The sequence below is a fragment of the Parambassis ranga genome, chromosome 10 (assembly GCF_900634625.1).
Source record: "Parambassis ranga chromosome 10, fParRan2.1, whole genome shotgun sequence".
NCBI lineage: Eukaryota > Metazoa > Chordata > Actinopteri > Ambassidae > Parambassis > Parambassis ranga.
In genome coordinates, this window is record NC_041031.1 from 21,261,725 (window position 1) to 21,281,032 (window position 19,308).

Genomic DNA, 19,308 nt, shown 5'->3' on the forward strand with positions numbered 1-19,308 from the left:
CATTTAGACTTTTTGTATGTCTGCACGCCGGTGAGTGCCGGTGGCATCATGTTGTTAGATTTATGTCACATAGGCCTCGAGGGAGGTTCTTCCAGTTTGTCAACTGATCGGATTTTGGTGGTCAAAGGTCAACTGGACCTTAAATTACCTGTTCCTGTAAAGCATGATGTTATCTCAGTAAAACCCCTGCAGGGAATTTCAAACAGCTGTGAGGCTGTAATTCTAGACTGAATGCAGGCAGGTGTGAAGATGCTCCTGAGTTTGGATTTGTCTGAGAAGCCTCAGGTAGATACAGAATTTCAGAATAACAGCTTGTGTAATTATTTCTTTCACCTCGTTAATGTGAGTTCTGCTCTGGAACTTTACTGCACAGCGTATCGTATCCATTTCAGGGCTGTAAGACGTCACTTTGATTTTCACGAAGGACTGAGCTCTGATCTGTGAGGCTGGAGCGGTGTTTACTTTTAATGTAGTTCATGATGGAAAACACCAGCTCACACAAGTATGAGGGTCCAAAGATCGACAGGACTCCAAATGCAAACTTCCATGTTCACATAAGTGTCAGGAATGTCATTTCATGTAGGCTGTCGAGCACAAGTTTGTCCGGTGTCACAGGTGCTGCGCACACGCAGGACGCAAGCGTGACGCATATTTTGACAAAATATTAAAAGTTTTATTTTAATATCACGAGAGCATCTCAATCTCCAAAGAAACAACTATTACTATGAAAAAACTATATGAATAAAATAAAAATTTAAATTAAACGGCCATTATTTATTCACATTATTATTATTTTTTTCCGCTGCCTGGGAGCCACAACAGAGGGATTAAAGAGCCTCATGCGGCTCCGGAGCCGCAGGTTGCCGACCCCTGACCTAGAGACTGAAAACATGAACACTGGCTGGGTGCCCTCACTGCTCCTGTACTTCTGGAGGGGGCTGTAGAGCCTTTTAGTTGTGTCGCAGACTTTCCTGTGTAAGGGTGCTTTCCTGTCATCCTGCAGATCTCCAGCCTCGGCTTCAGGACCTGTCACTTCAGGTTTATCTGCTCATTTTCCAACATGTATATCTCCATTTTAAACACTCTTTGAAAGCTTGCACATGCAGCCGCGTGCTCACAGCCACGGTGATAATCTGCAGCGCCTCTAAGTGTTTGTATTAATTCAGCTGATAATGACACTGGGAAATGTTTTCTGCTGTTTACTGCTTGGCCTCGTTATGATGGGCAGATTTGAATTCATTAACTTTATTCTTCAGGCATATTATGTGCCAACCCAGTAACACAGAGATAATCATTTACATGTACCCTGAAAGAAAAGCAAAAGTGTCAGCTACACCTATTTTTTTTTGGTTTGAATGTCACTGAGAGGTGCTGAACCACCTCAGGAGCAGCTCCCTCATGGTGGAATGAACAGATTAAAGTCAGAACTGTTCCAACTCTGATTAAAATGTGGGACACTGAAGGACAGATTTGTGCTGAAGCCGCTCCGGCCGACGTTGGCCGTTAGCTTCAGGTTAGTGACGTGCTGAAAGGTGAACTGCTGTCCTGGGCTCAGGTTGCTGCTGCTCTGCAGCACGTTTCCTTCAAGGACTTCTTTGTGTTTAGGATCTCTGCCGCTCTATTGCGAAAAGGGCTTTTGGATCGGTCTCAGCTATTCAGGGTCCTTCCCGCTCAGTTTACTGTGCTGTGATGAAGAGTCCTGGTGGCTCTTAATTGTTTCACATTTCACAAACACTGCAGCTGCAGTGCTTCTGGGAACACTCAGTGATCTGTGTGTGCAGGAGTGTGAGCCTTTTGAGACTATATGGTCACTTAGTTTAGTAAAATAAACATCTCAGGGATAATTAAAGCCAACAGAACCCACCCAACACACCCGGCCAAGTGTTTAAATTAAATATGCAACACATTTACAGAAGGAGCCAGAAATGGTGACAGTGTTGTCAGAAGGTGTGAGTGTGTGTAGCTGTTTGTTTCTCTGTGTTAGCCCTGCTGTAGAATATATATCTTTCCAGGGTGTAGCCTGCCTCCTGTGTATTGACAGCTGGGGTAGGATGGACTCCAGCGCCCTCTGACCCTGTGGTAACAGACAGGATGGATGGATGCTTTTGATAATGGCGTCCTCCCACATATCAAAGATGATCAAAGATGCATGTCAGGTTAATTGGGGACTGTAAATTGACTGTCTCTCCAGGGCAAAGTAGGTTAGAAAAAATACATGGATGGATGTTTATTTTTTTATTGTAGAGCAGTCAGATGGATGGAAATGACAAGCTCATCCATTCAAATATCAATTCTAATCTAATCGAGACGACCCAAATGCATCCAATAAATAGAACTCATTGTTTTGTTTTGATCCCACCATTTATTTAAGTTGCTTCTGTTTATATCGGAAAAACCACTTGACCTTTTGGACTCAAAGCCCTGTTATTATTTTGTATGTATGAACATTTGGCAGTTTCTCAGAATATGGATCGAATATGAATAAGGTCGACTTTCAATTTTCATTTTCAAGCATACCCAAGCTACGGTACTTGGTTTACTAAAGATCATTTGATGGGCTCTAGCCTTATACTCCTTACCTTGTCACAGGACTCTGGAACCTGTCGGTGTGCCGGAAGCACATGATTATTAGACAGAAATTGTCCTGGTTTACATGGACCTGACCCAAACTTGTGCATATTTATATAGTGTATAGTTGTGATGGGAATATTGTGTCATGTTTGTATCTTCTAATCTTGCATTTACAACAGGGGTCTCAAAGTAGCGGCCCGCGAGCCGATATTTTGTGGCCCCCCCACTTGACATCAAAGTTTAGTGTTAGTGCGGCCCGCACATTTTTCTCACACGCACTTATTTACTGAGGCTTGTCCTGTGCATTTTATCTTTTTTTGTCTCTGCATGCTCGCGCATTTCTCCGCTGCACACACACACACACACACACACAGGCGTGCGCACACACATGTGAGCGTACTGCACCAGAGGAATGAGAGCGCGCATTGAAAACTGTGTCAAGTTGGACAGTCCTCAGCAGCCTGTAGCCATGCTGGTATGTTGACGGTGTGTGTTTTCAGGTGCGGCGTGATCTCTGTGCGCATGTAGCAGTGCTCCGTCAGAATATAGTCCCAGAATGGATCAAAGTAGGAGACTGCCGCGTGATAATCAGCATTTCCATTTGTGCTCGCTGTGAATACTCAGGTCACATGAAGTACTTGGAGTTTCTTTCTTTCTTTTTAATAAGGATGCTGGTTGAATAGAACACGTGTTCTCAGTAGCTGCCCTCACTGTAAACAAGCTGCGCACACGCCTGACTCCTCACATGTGTCTGTGTGAGGAGCCAGTGAACAACTTATTTTCATGTTAAAGCAGCTGGACATATTGTATTTAATTTCTATTCACAATAGATTTTGTTATACTAGCCTACATGAATGTCATTGTCTGTACTGTATCCCCAATGGTACAGCAAGTCACTCATTAAGGAATATGACATGCAGTTTATTTTATTGGCCTTAATGCGGCCCAGCCTCACCCAGACTATACCCCCAGCGGCCCCCGGGTAAGTTGACTTTGAGACCCCTGATTTACAAGAATGGGCCAAGTAATGGATTCAGTTTATATCCATCACAGTCAAAGGAAGCATTAAAAATGAGAGCTGCAGGTGGAATGGGACTCTTCTCTTAAGTGGAAGCAGTCACTATGAAACACCAGAAGTGTTCAGGTGTACTGTAAATCAATGCTCATCAATATTCAGCGGCTTGTTCATTCAGAGCAGCCTGCGTCACTTTGGCCCACACTTGTCCTTTTATTCCAGCGCGCATGTTTGGCGTGCCAGCATCCTCCAAATACATCATATTAGTCAAATGCGGTGTGTCAATGACAGAGAGCGAGAGAGAGAGAGAGAGGGAGAGAGGGAGAAAGGGGGAGAGGGATGGACGCTTCCTTCATCCAGGGCTAAAGAGGCGGGACTATAAACCAGATCTGGTTAATGCCTGCTGGGAGTTCAGGGAGAGCGGCATAGCGCAACATCTCCGCTGCTGACTCCGCTGCAGTCCCGACTGCGCGGTCCCCTCACTTCTCCACGAGCTTTCTCCACGAGGTTTCTCCACTTTCCAACAGGAAAGTCTCCCACTCACTCACTCACTCACTCACTCCCTCCCTCCTCTGTCCAGCTCCCCACAGTGTCTCCGTGCGCGCACCGCCCGGCGCTCCTCGCTGCCTTTTTGCGCACGGTCACTTCTCCACATACCCACCGCGCTCCGCTTCTCACTTCACTCCTCCGAAGAGTCCCGAGCGTCAGCAGCCACCCCGGCCGGTCCTCTCCTCTCCTCTCAGGTTCAGTTTTTTTAGTTTCGCTCTGAGCTGCCGGACTGAAGAACAATGTGACTTTGGCTCATGGGGATTTAGTGTCGTGACATGCTTTGTGAACCCGGCGCTTTTCCAGAGAAATGGTGAGTTAAATCCACTTTACTCGCTCAGATATTTGTCTTCAGTGTGACAGGTTGACCTCTGCAGATAAGGTGACACTCACAGCTATGAAGGAAAGAACAGGAGAACTCATAATGTTACCCCGTCTGTAATTAGGAGCGTGTGGATCTGACCTAAGATTAAGATTAAGATTAAGATTAAGAATACCTTTATTAGTCCCACAATGGGGTATAAGTAGAAGTATGAAGAATATTTATTTACACTTCAGAGTTTATACTGGACGTGTAGGCATCGTTTCATGGCTGTTATTTTGTCACATAGGATTCATCGATGAATGGATGGTTTTCAGATGGGGCTTGTTTGGGGATCACTTCAGTTGGATATGAGCTGTTGATTTAATGACACTGTTCCTGTTTTGTTTTTTTTAAAATTATTGAATTTGCTTTGAATGCCAGTGGGTTAAATTTAACCAAATATTCCTGGTGGTAGAATGAGAATAGTGACACAGATTAGGTGGACATGTTTAGTTTAGTATTATGTGGGAATATTCCTCTGTGTACTGTATCAGATACATTTAACTCTTACACAGACATTCAAGATTACAGTGGCGGAAAGTTTCCGTCCTCTGGAACGCTTTCACGTGCACATGACTAATTTTACTGAACAGTTACTTAACTGCCGTCATTATTACCGTTACGTAATATTTATGGATTGGGCGTCCCTCGATCAAAGGTGCAGGTACAATGTGTCTGCTGATCGGAGGATCGCAGCCGTATCATTTACGGTTCTCACACTCTCCAGCTCGCCCCCACAACAACTGTGCCAGACGGGCTGGAATGCAGCCAGAGCAATGCCATCTTATAGGCAAATTACTTCATGCATCTGTATGGGGCATCAATCCTTCTCTGTGAAAACAAAAAACTCTGTGCTGCTTTGCCCACACTGCTTATAACACTGGAAACACTCGTTGTGTAGAGTGCACACATGGGGCATCAGGAGGACAATACTTCTTATTTTAGAGGAGATAAACAGACGCAGCGGAAGCAGCTCTTGACTTTTTGTCGAACCAAGTTGTGGATGTGAATCTCTCCTCCCACACAATAATTGACTTTTTATTGCTCTGCTTTGCTTTGTTGCCAAGAGCTCTTTCGGGGTTTATGTTTGAGTTTTGTATTTTTTTTCCACCTCTGGCATCTAATCAGAGAGAAATCTCCAGATGAAATATTGAAGTTGTGCCAATTTTGGGGATAATTTGTCATTAAGTTGTGGCATTTCATGGAGTTTGTCTCTGTGGGAGGAGACCTGGGGGTGCACCCTCTGGAGAGATGGAGCCTGGGAATGCCTTGGGATGCACCAGAGGCTGTATGTTTATCAGTTTACTGTGACCTGGATAGGTGGCAGGGGGTGGCTGCAGCTTTAATCAGGGTGAGATTTATCTGTGTATCTATGATACATTTAGTCGGGCTAATGTTATCAGGATTAGATCTATACTCCACAATTACAAGAGCACCAGAGCTGGTAAACAACATTTAGATGGATTAATAGCTGGATAGCAGATTACACGGTCTCAGATTTTCAGTTTCATATTAATGACTTGTGACTTCCGTCCACTAGAGGGCAGAGTGCAGGCTTTCAAACCAACTCACAGCAACAAACCTGGACTGTACCAGTCAGTGCTGTTTGTGTCTGTGATAATGCTCATCTCTGTGTGAGATGCTTCGCTGCTGCTCCTCATTTGTCTTCCTGAGCATGAAGTGTGTGCACTGTGTTGGGAGCTGGTGTGTTTTGGAGGAGATGGCGAAAGCTGTTCAAACTCATCCTGATGGATCAGCACACCAAAACAATCAGATGAATTGGGCAGAGAGATTTGGAAAGCTGCAGCGAGTGTGGGTGTGTGCGGAGTTGATTATGAGAAATGTATGTCTCTTGAGAGCTTAGCGCTGACCTGCAGTTCTTTCAGGATAATACACGCTTATCTCAAACTGAATGGACACAGAGGGACGTGCTCTTTACACTGTCTGTCCTCTAACACCCTGCTGTTCCTGTGAACAGTGTACAGCTATAATGAGAGTCGGCTCATGTGTGAGTGCTGTATAGAACAGTCAACACAGATGTCAAATATATTGATGTTGAGTGGGTTGGTAACACGGTCCGGTACACCGACAGACACACTCTCTGTGTAGGACATGCAGTACAGTATATCAGTCAATGTGCTGATGCTCAGTACATTGTCGTCAAAGGTATGACGCAGGGTGCAGCGGGGGTGGTTCACTTTGACTGCTGCATCATGGGATACACGGCAAAAAGGAAAGTTTTCTATAGAGAAGGGGTGTCCAAAGGAATTTTTTATTTTATGTGGCCCACGGCTTCTGTCTTAGAATGTGTGTCTGTGTTATTTTGGGCAAAATCAACAGGCAGTTTTTAACTCATTGTGTAAAGTTTACATGATGTTCTGAGCAGACCATTGTCAGCTCGCCGTCCGCGTCGTCACACGGTGGGCTTGGACGTTGGTTAAAGCAAAGCAGAGGGCTCTGAAGGTGCACAAGACCGGTTCAGCACAAGACTAAATGTGCTGATGTATTCGATGGATAAAAGGAACTTTCCTCCTAATAATAGATAAAGAATGTACAACGGCGTATTAGGGCCAATGTACGAAAAAAAAATACTGACCCGGAAGAGGAGGGGGGGCTAATATTCTGAGATTAAAAGTCGCAAATTTGCTAGAAAAAAAGTTGCAAATTTGCTAGAAAAAAACTCAGAAATTTGCATCCGTTTTTCCTGGTCATGGAATTATGTCGCGTTTCCAAGATGTTATCTTCATTGCATACATGCACACGGTTTATGTGTACATGTAAACTGGATAAAATGCAACTGTTTAAAGTTTTTAGTTTTTATCACGGTGTTATGAGAGTTTTATTAGCCCCCCTCCTCTTCCGGGTCAATATTTTTTTTTCTTACATTGGCCCTAATACGCCGTCGTAAGAATGAATGTGTGTGCAAAATAAAAATAACAAATTATGCAAATACTACTGCTTTAATGATTACTTTGGGGCAAACATAATTGCTGACACACACTGTTCAGTGCCAGTCGAGCAGGCATTGCCGTGCTGCAGGAAATAATAAGGTGGCTTTCTCTATAACCATTATTGTTCCATAGCACAATGCCATTTTATTTGTCATGAAGGAAGCAGCATAGTGATGAAGGTCAGGGTCAGACAGTGGCCAGAAGAAATGTCAGAGATCATCAGTTGGAAGGTTTTCACGTGACAATGTTAGGTAACATGTGCAGACACACTGACTCACATTCATTTGATTATCCTGAGCAGTCACCTGAGATTTAACACATCTTCAGACTGAAATGATTTACATGATGTGAGATTGCGTTTGAAGTAAACGCACACACACTTGTACACACACACTCCATCTAAGAGAGTGATTTAAATGGGCTTATGCAACAAGCTAGCCGTTTGGATCAATGACTGGGTGTGCTGGACACCCACTCACACTCTGACACACACACACACACACACACACACAAAGGGAAAAGAGCATCTGCTGAGGATCAATAGTCGCTGCTGCCGGGTGACAGCACCTCCGTATTATTAAAATAATGCTTTTAAATAATTACATCATTTGCATTTTGATGGAATGCCATTTCAGCCTCCAGAAAGCTGTGACCAGGCACAAACAGGATTGTGATACTGATACTGTGATGTGAGTTGTTCATATTAATTATGATTTAAGGACCAGTTACTCAACACTGACACTAATAGAAGCAGTGATTACAGCACGGACATTCTGCTGTGCTGAGAGCTTGTAGGGATTTCACCAGCTCTGTGGAGTTCATTAACTCAGTTCTGACTCATTCCTCATTTGGTTGTGAAGAAAATGGACTCCTGTACACAAGCTGAAACAAAGACAACACAGGGATTTAACCGTACCTGGGCTTCAAATCTTTGTCACAGACGGTCTCATTCTTCTCAAGAATCATCACGCTGAACAGTTAATGTTCAAACAAACTACAGAAAACTCTGGTTGGTTGCAAAATTAGGACACGCCGCAAGTGCAGGATGAGTCATCGTAGTTTATTTTTTCAATGACATTTTAAAATCTCAAATCACCGTGTCTTGTTGTTCAGTGTAAAGCCACTATTTGTGATAAGCAATGATTTTTTCCTGCTGGCTGCAGGTGAGTCACTCATGACCTTTTATCCATCCTTCCTTCCTTATTATTATTTTAATGCGGCATTATGATAATAGATAAGGATAATTTATTTATATTTATATATATTACATGTCACATCTCTTCTCTTTGTGTGTTTGTTTACAGCAAAGTATTTGAACGTGTGTATATATATATATATATATATATATATATATATATATATATATATATATATATATATATATATATATATTATTATTATCTCTTAATGGGAATTTATATGTGTAAAATCACCCACACACTTTGTGGGAAAATTCTAATTAACCTGAAGTAAAAAGGTCTTTTTTACCTTTTGTGTGTGGGAGCGGAGATGATCTGATTATTTGAACATCAGCCTTGTATTTGAGATCATATGGCTGTAATAAATCTCTTCTGCTGAAATGTACACCAGCTGTACTATTCTGTGTGCACAGCGCAGGCACCGAGCGACGACGACTGAAGGCAGATGATGCGATGTGTGCATTGTGTTCAGCGGAGTCAAACTGTTATGGAACTCTCTCTGATCTACTCCTAAATGCATTTGAGCTGCTGCTGAATAGAGATAATTACCTCCAGTCATTGGCTGTCAGACCTGCTTCGGCTCAGCACACCGAGGCTCCGATATTTCACCAATCAGAGCTCCTCCAGAGATGACGAGCAAAATAAATAAATAAATAAATAAATAAATAAATAGGATTCAGGAAAGAAACTCGTTGTTTGTGGAGCTTTCTTTACAAATCTCTGGATCAGTGTGTGTGGTGTGGGTGAAGTTTGAGCAGCAGCAGCTCCATCTGCATGAAAACAGAAGGCGTTCAGGTACAGATCGGAGCTCACTGACATACAGTTTAATCACTGTAGTTATGCAAGTAACATTTATTAAAATAGACTAGAGATGTACATGTCTACAGATCCCCCCCCCCCCCCCCCACAGCCTCTGAGGCTGGCTCCAAAAGCGAGTCAGTGCTTATAGACCTCAATGTTGATGCATTAAATACTAAAGAAATAACCATGGTTACAGAAGTACATTGGTTCTGTACCAAACCCCACAACCATCATCATCACCACCATTGCAGACTCAGTCAAACCTTCAGACTGTTTTGATTGGTTGGATCCGAGTCTCATCTATGACTATCTGCTGCAGAAATGTCCGGGAGTTTGAGGAGCCAGCCGGCTGACAGCTTGGTCCTTTGGAGTTAGTTGGGGATAAATACAGATATCCAGCTCTGTGCCAGTGTACCGTCGTATTATTAGATCATGTCATGGGACGTCATGGGACTTGTCAGTGCTGTTCTGTGTGCTAACAATGAGCGGGGGTAATGTTGCAGGCTCTCTCCGCCACCCTTTAAGAAAAGGAACCCTCCAATTATGTTCATTCTTAATGGTTAATGGACAGTGAGGCGAATGTTTTCAGACAGTGCTGAATTGCCTTCAAACTTTCAGCAATATCATGCGCATGTATGAGAACAGCTCCTGCTGCCTGTCTGTTAACATGCTTGTTATAACATCACAGAAAGTTGAACTTCAAGATTTTCCAAGTTAGTTTGAAGGGCTGTTGTACCAATAAAGACATACGAACATCGACAGAGGTGGAGAATGAAGAGGCATTATGGAGCAGGGAGGCTTAAAGGCAAGGGCAAAGTGAGGGAGTGAGTGAGTTTGTGCTTAAGAGGAGCTGAGGGCAGGGAGAGTTCATGAAGAGTACAAAAAGACAAACGGATGTTAGGGGGAATGAAAGAAGGGCAGAACATTCGTGTGGTGTCGGAGAGAGAGAATGTGTCTGTATTTATTTTTGGGGTTTTACCACAGGCAGTCGGAGAGAGAGGGATTCTGTTTGAGCAGTGACAACTTCATTCAGACACGATGAAAGAGATTTCACGACTGCTTGTTAGGAATCATTAGGTCGCTGTTACTGATGGGTGTTTTCACTCTGTGTGTGCTGTGGATGTACATGCTCTTGTTCTGCTGTCTGTCTGTGTGAGGAGGACTGGTCGGAGTTTGGCATCTGCAGGTCAGCAGCACCTGTCCATGCAGAATGCTGTCAGCCAGAGCACTGATGTTTTTCAGAAGCACGTTGACAGCTGTCAGTAGACCAGTGCAGAAGAGAAAAACAACAGAACACATAAACACACACTATGAATCTCTTTAAGGGAAGGGTGAGCCGAAGTCTGGTAGGTGTAGGTGAGAATGTTTTGGGGTGCTTGTTTCTGCCTGTTTGTTACGTCAGGAGTTAATCCCAGACTACATGTAGACAGTCTGTGAAAAGATATACTGTACTAGGGGAAAATCTGGAAAGACAGGAAGTCTTGTCCTCTTCACCTGCTGCAAAGACAATAAGCTTCAAAATCATTTAGACGGTGATTAAGAGCCTCTGTGTCTCAGAGCACACTGCTACGGCTCCAGACCTACAAACAGACCTGAACTGGAACTCAAAGCTCCATCTCGTTTTGGTTTAGCAGTGCTGCTCTATAGCTATTTGGCAAAAAAACATCCTCCCACATGAACAATGAAGACAATTTTCACCTTCTCCAAAAATGACATATGGTTTATGCCTAACTGCTGCCAAGAGCTTGCAGATAGGGGTGAATAGCGGCTTTCACACTGCTCCGTCTTTCACCCACACACTCAAGACTTTTGCTTTCAGGCGTCACTATTATCACTTAACGCTTGTTTCCCCCCGGAATGATGATAGACATTAGAACTATACTTGGATAGATTTAGGAAAGGTCGTGGTTTGGACTGAACCCACCTTGTGCAGAACTGATTTTCCAAGCAACACCTTTGACATGCACAACCACAGGAGGACGCTACATCAATAAACACCAGTCATTTAGCCTTAAAAGTCCATTTTCTGTTTTCCTGATGAAGATGGTTTAAAATTGAAAATTGAGAGAAAAGTGGAGAAACATTCTGCCATGCCCAATAACCCAGTCACATGTGCAGGATACATAAATATGAAACCATATTACTGTAAATCAAATAATGCAAACATGCTTACTACACTGATCACCTGGCTCATTTTCACTTACTGGGTTATTATACTGGGCACATTCCCACCTTAACCCTGCATCGCAGAACAACCAGAGACTGTAAACATGGTCATCGCAGGCTTTATAATTAAAACACTTCTGTTTGAATATACGACACCTCCATCATGTGTTTGAGAGGCGCCATTAACATGTCAGATCCCATACTGAATTAGTTTCCTTTGCCAGAGGCAAATAAGGCTCTTGGGAACTATGTCAGTGATGGGCCTCAAGTGTGTATGTATGTGAATGTGTAGGGGGTGCAGCTAATTAAAAAGTTCCTGTTGGAGGAGTTGAGGCTCTGTTCAATATTTGCTCTCATCAGAGTTTTGTATACGTTTATGTTTATATCTGTATGGCATAGGTATACCTAACAGGCAGCGATAATGAATCCAGCAGAGCTGAACTTCGAAAATGACTTTCGGTCGTAGATTAATTAGCTGCGATAAAGTTCCCCAGCGGAGCTGTTTACATCAACCTCTACACATAGTAAGATGTGTGTTCTCAGGGACAGAGCTGCTCTGAGGGGAAGGAATAATCCTATAGGTGAAGACAGACCAAGTTCCCCTGGCTGAAAACATGTGTTCCTTGGCTTTTGTTTTCTTGTTAAGTTTGTGTTATTAGTAGCTGAATCCTTTGTGCTCGCACGCTGTTTCTTAGTCACTTCAGATACGAGCGTCAGCTAAATTCCCTAAAATGTGAGAAAGCAAATGTAGTCCCTCATTAATTATGCATACAGGCTGCAGGCTGCAGGAGTCCGCCTTCACCTCCTATTACACTCAGATGCTTCTTTCCAGCTGAAACACAGAATGTTGCTGCTTTGTGTACAATCTTCCCAAAGTATTGTTTGATGTTGAAATAACTTCTGAGTGAAACTGTTGACAGTAGCCTAAGTAGTTATTTCTTTGTGGTCAAACCTCTTGTTAGCCGAGTCCTGCCTCTGGAACAGGAAGTTGTAGATTTCAGTTTTGGTCAGTTTTAGGAGTTTGTGTGTGTTTATTGTGATCCTTGATCACTGTGGCCGTGTCAAATGTAACACTGATACTCACTGTAGGAGTAAAGTATAGACTGACTGTTTTAAATCCGTCACTTTCAGCAGTTTTGATTCGACTCTACGCAGCAGATTTTAAAGATGCAGACGCTTGACCTGTGACTCAGCCTTTCTGTCAAAACCAGCCTCATTATTCGAGTTATGTTGATGAAGGGAAGTGAAGGGTTGGACACATGATTGACTTTGATTCCTGATTATTTTTTTCTGGCACAAACTCTGACTGCTGCAGCTGAGCTTTTCTTCCTCTTCCCCTCATTAACAAAAAAACGTACATTTCCATTTTGCTGCATTCTTTTATTTTACATTTGTGCTTTACACACTTCGTTTAGTGACGTCATCGGGGATGATTCTCTTGAGGCGTAGCGGGACGATCAGCGTTTTGGGCGCCAGAGGTCGCGGGTCGAAGCAATGACACTGCGGCGGTCCAAAGCAGGCATTCACCTGCTGCTCGATGCAGCCGTATCTATAGAAAAACCATTACATTTACACGTGATCCGAGTACTCGAGTAATCGCAAAAATAATCGGCGCGTATCCGAGAATGAAAAATACTCATGTGTTGCAGCCCTACTCTGCATTTATGTTCTATAGTGCATGTACCTTACCATTTAAAGTTGCCCACATGGCTGCAGACCTAAAGTGGAATTGGTCAATATGAGCAGCATGCTCCCTCTCTGAAGAGGTTATGTGTGAACTGAAAATGCTCCAAGACCATGTTTTTGATAAAGTAGGGCTTGAGAGCAGTTTGCTTTAGTCACATAGTAAATGTTGCACTGTGATGTGACCTGAGCAACGATGCATTATCCCCACTCTATTTCTGAGGAGATGTTCACCCAGGGGAGCAGAGTCGAGATTCACTTTGACTTTAACAAGCTTCTAACGTCAGATCCGAAAGCCAAGCAGAGCAGAATGAGCCTCAGAAAGTAGCGTTGAGCGAGAGAGAGAGAGAGACGCAAAGGCTTAAAAAAAAGCACAAGCAGCATCTGGAGCACAAGGGAAAAACTCAAAGCAGGTAAACATAACATTATCAACCTGTGAAAATGTTTGTTCACATAGAAATATCAGCACAACAGCAGTTAAAATCGATAAAATTGATAATGGGGGCAAAACACTGGATTCTCCTGAAAGATACAGGCTCAAATTCAGAACATAAGACAAATGTCTGCTCACATAACAGACAGTATGCTATCACAGGGAAATAACCGTCTGTCTGGTTTTCTTTCTCTCTCCTGGTAAGAGCCCCCAGTTAAACCAGCTTAGTATAAACAGCTCTAAGTAACACTGGTCTGAGTTTCCCACTAAAAGTCTTGTCCACTCAATAAACCTCCTCTGTGATTTTTTTTTTTTACAAACCTTTCCAAGAGCAGTAATCAATGTCGGCAAGCTAGCATTGATTTGAAAGATTGGACAACTGTTCACAATCAAAGTTGGATCCAGAGGGATTGTGTTCATATACCTGACTTGTGAGGGCTTCGAGTATCCTGTAGGTGCCACCTCGCTGAGTGTCGTGCTTGTAGGGTTGCTTGACCACCTCAGCACCACTTATGGGCCAGCTTAACGCCCATATTGGGATTACCCATGAGTCAAACTTGGTGCTGTGATGCACAGCTAGACCTGGAATCTCATTGTTTCCCCTGCAGGTGTGAACAAGTGTGTCAAGTCTGATTTTTACAAATCCTCACATTTACATGTGGGAGGACAAAAAACATGTTTTTCATCAAATATATTAATGTTTGTGTATCTCAGTTTTGCAGATTTGACTGAGTTACAATAGCAATATGAATGTGACAAACATTCCCTTAGTAGTATGGTCTGAAGTGTGTGTGTGTGTGTGTGTGTGTGTGTGTGTGTGTGTGTGTTGTAAATTGAGAACCCTCTGGCCAAATGAAATATCACTGTCATCCAAAAGTGTGCTTCTCTGATTCTCTACATCAAAGCTGACTTCAAAGAGACTGAAAGGTGTGTGAACATTGTTCTGAAGGCTGCCCACCTGCAGCACACACACACACACACACACACACACAGTGACTGAAGGAAAGACTTTTACATTTTGATCCAAATTTACAAGAAATACACATGAAAAATTCTTTCAAGGGAAAAATGGAAATGTTTGCTGAAAACCATCTGAGGCAACTAGTAGTCAACCTCAGTGTGTGTGTGTTTGTGTGTGTTTGTGTGCATTCTGAAATCCGGAATTTATGTTCTGCTGACCCCCGGTTCTGTCTTACACCTCACACAGCAGGAAGCCAGAGACAGATGGATGAAAACAGAGCAGACTTCTACTCTGTTATCATCTTTAGCAGTGACACCTGCAGGCAACAAGCTGTAGTTTGGCCTGAGGGTTACTGTGAAAACACGCTTGCAACAGGCAGCTTGATGTTACTTTTATAGAAAAGATACAAAAATTCAAAAGACAGCGATTTGTGCATGTGAAAGATCAGTATATATCTCAGAGGTCTGTGCTGCCTTTTTGTACATATTTGGTCTATACTGAGCCGGGTGTTTACACAGGGTGCTTTAAAGAGGCCAGGAGTCAAGCACTCTGCTATTTATTTTCCATAAATGTCTGACCAGTGCAGATAATGCACCAGAAGAATGTGGACGACCCAACATGGTACACATTGTGTCCTTTTTCTATTTTTATGCACTCAGTACATTGAGGCTGGAGGCAGCTTTGACTTATGATGTTCATTATGTGACCAATGTAGAGAGAGAAAAGACCAGTGTTACTGAGAGCTGTTCATACAGAACTGGTTTGACTGGGCGCTGTAACCAGGCGAGAAAAACATTTTCCTGTGAAAAATATAGATGCATGGCTTTGTTTTGTTCTTTTTACCAAACATCCTCAGATTAAGGGAGTCCTGGAGAGAAGGAAACAATTAACTGTCGATGCCTCGAGAGACAATTATGGTTTTATTTGTGATTGTTAAAGCTAATTCTATTTTTTTGTCACTGATAAATTTCTGTCATTAGTCTGTGGCTCATATTCAGTAAAACGTATTTTCTGTGGCAGTAGTGATTTTTTTTTTGTTTTTGAACATAAGAAACTGAGTTAGAGATGCAGAAAGCGACAGTGAAAGCTCTTGCGCCACTCTTTTTAATATGAGTTTCGTTGTTTGTATAAGGAATCTGTTTACTGGGCTGTGAGTGAGTGTGTGTGTGTGTGTGGGTGTGTGTGTGGGCGTTGAACCATAAATCTGCTCTGTTTGCACCTGTTGTGATGTGTGTTGGTTAAACAGTAACAGTAATTGTAATCCGATCTCAGTCACATAAAAATGCCGACGTAAAGACCCACTGTGGATTATAATCCACTCACACACACACAATCCAGTTCCAGCACTGGCAACTCGTGTGGACTTGTTGACATGTAAATGCAGTGCGTCTTGCGGGGCCATCAACGAACGACGTCATCGGAAATAAACGTTAACACAGGCTGCACAGCCAGTGATGCAATTCCAGGAGCAGATGGTCATGATGCTGTAGATGTAGGCCAAGTGAGACTTTCTGTAAACATTTTACTGAGGAAAAGAAGACGATATGTGTGAAAATCAAACTGCAGTCTCTCTCTACAGGGTGTTTTTTTAACTGCCACTGTGAACAGTGTGTGATGGTAATTGCCCATCAGTGGTTTGTAGATGGAGTCATTCTGTCTCATTGGCTCTAAACGGTGTCCTGTGAGGAAGCCTCGGCGGTTATGGACATGACTTTGGTGTGATACGAATCTGGGGCAATGTGTGGATTTGTCTTTTACTGCTACCTGCTGCCTCACAGCTTGTTGTATTTCTTGGTTGACATGTTATTAAGATTAAGAAAACCTTATTAGTCCCACAATGGGGAAATTGCATTTTTGCAACAGCAGATACAGACAGCAAAGGATAAGTTAAGAAAAGATATATATACATTATAAAATAGACTACCAATAAAATATAGAATAGAATCGGATCAAAAAACAGTTGACATATTAACAGTTATTGCACAGGTGAGTGGAGGTAGAAGTGGTTTATAAACTGTACATAGTGCATCAAAAACTAAATAAATAATGTATTGTACACTGTGGTGTGTGAATATTCCACCTATCAGAAGTGTTTATTATACAGTCTGACAGCAGCAGGAAGGAAAGACCTTCTGAATCTCTCCTTCACACACCGAGGGTGGAGCAGTCTGCCACTGAAGCTGCTCTGCAGAGCTGACTCATTGTCCAGCATGGATGTCAGTTTTGCCAGGACCCTCCTGTCACCCACCTCCTGCACTGAGTCCAGAGAGCAGCCCGGGACAGAGCTGGACCTCCTGATGACTCTGTCCAGCTTCTTCCTCTCCCTCTCAGTGATGCTGCTGTTCCAGCAGACCACACCGTACAGAATGACTGATGCCGCCATAGTCATATGGTCATAAAAAGGTCTTCAGGAGTGCCCCTTAAGACCTTTTATGACTCTGCGGTGATGTGATAAAATGATTGATGAAATTAGCATGTAATGTAATGTAGAGCTTCCAAATCTTCATTTTTAAGGGTGTGTTCTTTTAGCAAACTCACACATGGTTTAAAAACAAAACAAACTTTCATAGGAGGGCACCAGGTTTTGTAAGCATCACTCACTCCGATAACTTTTCCTGGTTTCTGTTTTTTTTTTTACAGTTTTTTTTTCTTTTTCTTTTTTTGAGTGAGTTGTTGCTGCTGCAAAACAACAAGGTTAATGAGCAGGCTGAGAGTGAATCCAAACAAGCTGCAGGCTGTAAAACCAAACCAAAATAAAAATGAGCTGAGAGACTAAAATGCTCTGCGGAGCTGAGGGACGATGCAGGATAATCGGTACTTATGCCAGGATGGATGTTTTTTTTTGGGGGGGGGGCGATAAATAGTGCAATAATGGCAATAATGAAGTCATAGAAATGTGAAAGAAGAGGAGTGCTGAGACTCCTTCTGTTTGTTTAGCAGGCCCATGTCCACACTCATTGATTTATGCACAGACTGAAGATGTGATCAAACCTGGCTTTTTGTGTGATCTTGAACGCACGCTGCTCTGAAACAGTAATTTGAGGTGGAGCTGCTGCAGAGCAGGTTTATCAGCCGCTCGGCTCTTCAGGGGATAAACATGTTAAAGCTCCAGGAAATTCAGTGCTGGGAGTGAGATGCAGCTCCCTGATATCAAGAAGCCACTGTGGAGCACACTGCAAGTACAGGAAGAGCGTGTGTGTGATAACTGCTGATTAACTGTGTCCTGGTGCATGCAGATTTACACACTAGTCGGTTATGAGCGAGGTCCATGTGCATGCTACACTAACTGTGAGTTGTGTGGTTGTGTTTTCAGGGATTGTTTATCAGATAGTTGATTATATTAGGTCTTTTGTTGAAGTGGCGGCTGGTCAGCTGGTGATAAGCGACTCTGAGGAGATGCTGTAAATTTCAAATCTCTCCTCTAATCTCACTTATGTTTCCCTAAACAAAAACCTACGTGTCGACATCGGAAAGATCAGTAAACACATCTACTCCCTCCTCTGCCAGATGCCGATAATGTATATTCAAAGACAAAGGGAAGCTTTCTAGTCTTAGTAAGTCGTTGTGGGGGGGAAAAAAAGCTAATGAAAAAATATTTTGTTTATATGCACACACTGCTTAGTCACTGTGACGCTTATTGCTTTGTGGGCTGCTGTTTTAAAGTCTGGAGGTTGTAAAGTTGTCTTGTTTGTAGTGCTTGAAATGACAATATTTGGGTGTGAGGGTGGAGGTTGAGACAAGTGCAGGGCGGATCTCACTGAGCATAGAGCATGCCCCATTTTACTATTAATGCATCAGTAATTTACTTAATGAACACCCGGCTCTGTTGAAGAAGACTGATTAGGAGGGATGGAACGATCATAGGCTTCTACAAAGTCCTGGTTTCAGTATGTTTAAGCTTATTTATCTGTGTAGCTCAATGTCATATGTAGTTTGATCATCACTGGGTCCAAAAACAACCTGAACAATGCCTGCACGATCATTATTACAGGTCCCTACTGATTTACATGCCTTGGTTTTTACACCATCTCACATAGTGGTTGCCTCCGTCACCTTGACAGAAGCTGGTGAAGATGATATTATACAGATGAATAATCAAAACTCATAGACAATAAAACATTGCTGTGCATAATGCAAAACCTTCCTTCATTTATTCAGCACCGGTTTTTGAAACAGAAACTCTTTTGTTTTTAAGGGGGTTGTTTGCATGCTTTTTCAAATTAATAGGTTTTAATGTCAACAGTCTCTCTGCAGGAAAATAGACCCTTGACTTATCCGAGTAGCTCCTCTTGTGGTGGGAGTGCAGCAGCAGGTGGAGTGGCCATAAAAAGTCTCCTCAACTGGCTTTTCTCTGCACCTCCCTCTCTGTATCTGTAATATGTTTGAGTGATGGGAGATGTTACCTACATGGAACCTGTAACTAGGGCCCGAGCACGAAACCCTAGGGATAATGGGTGTGGCAGGGGCGTGGCCTCAAAGTTGACCATTCGCCATTACAAAGAATTACTGTATTTTCTGCAGTTCCTCCCACAAAACCTTACAGTACTGCTATGGATGGAATTGGATGATACCGTCACAGTGCCACCTACTGGCAGCAGGAAATTTCTGTTGTAAACAT

General features: G+C 42.9%; 1 protein-coding gene across 2 annotated transcripts in view; it reads left to right on the forward strand.

Moving 5' to 3' along the window:
* The first annotated feature begins 4,430 nt into the window (after nt 1-4,430).
* htr4 (5-hydroxytryptamine receptor 4) overlaps nt 4,431-19,308 on the forward strand; it is a 122,058-nt gene continuing 107,180 nt past the window's right edge. For both annotated transcript variants that reach the window (XM_028416456.1, XM_028416455.1), the window contains exon 1: nt 4,431-4,445. The gene's annotated coding sequence lies outside the window, so the exon portion shown is untranslated. The remainder of the gene's footprint in view (nt 4,446-19,308) is intronic.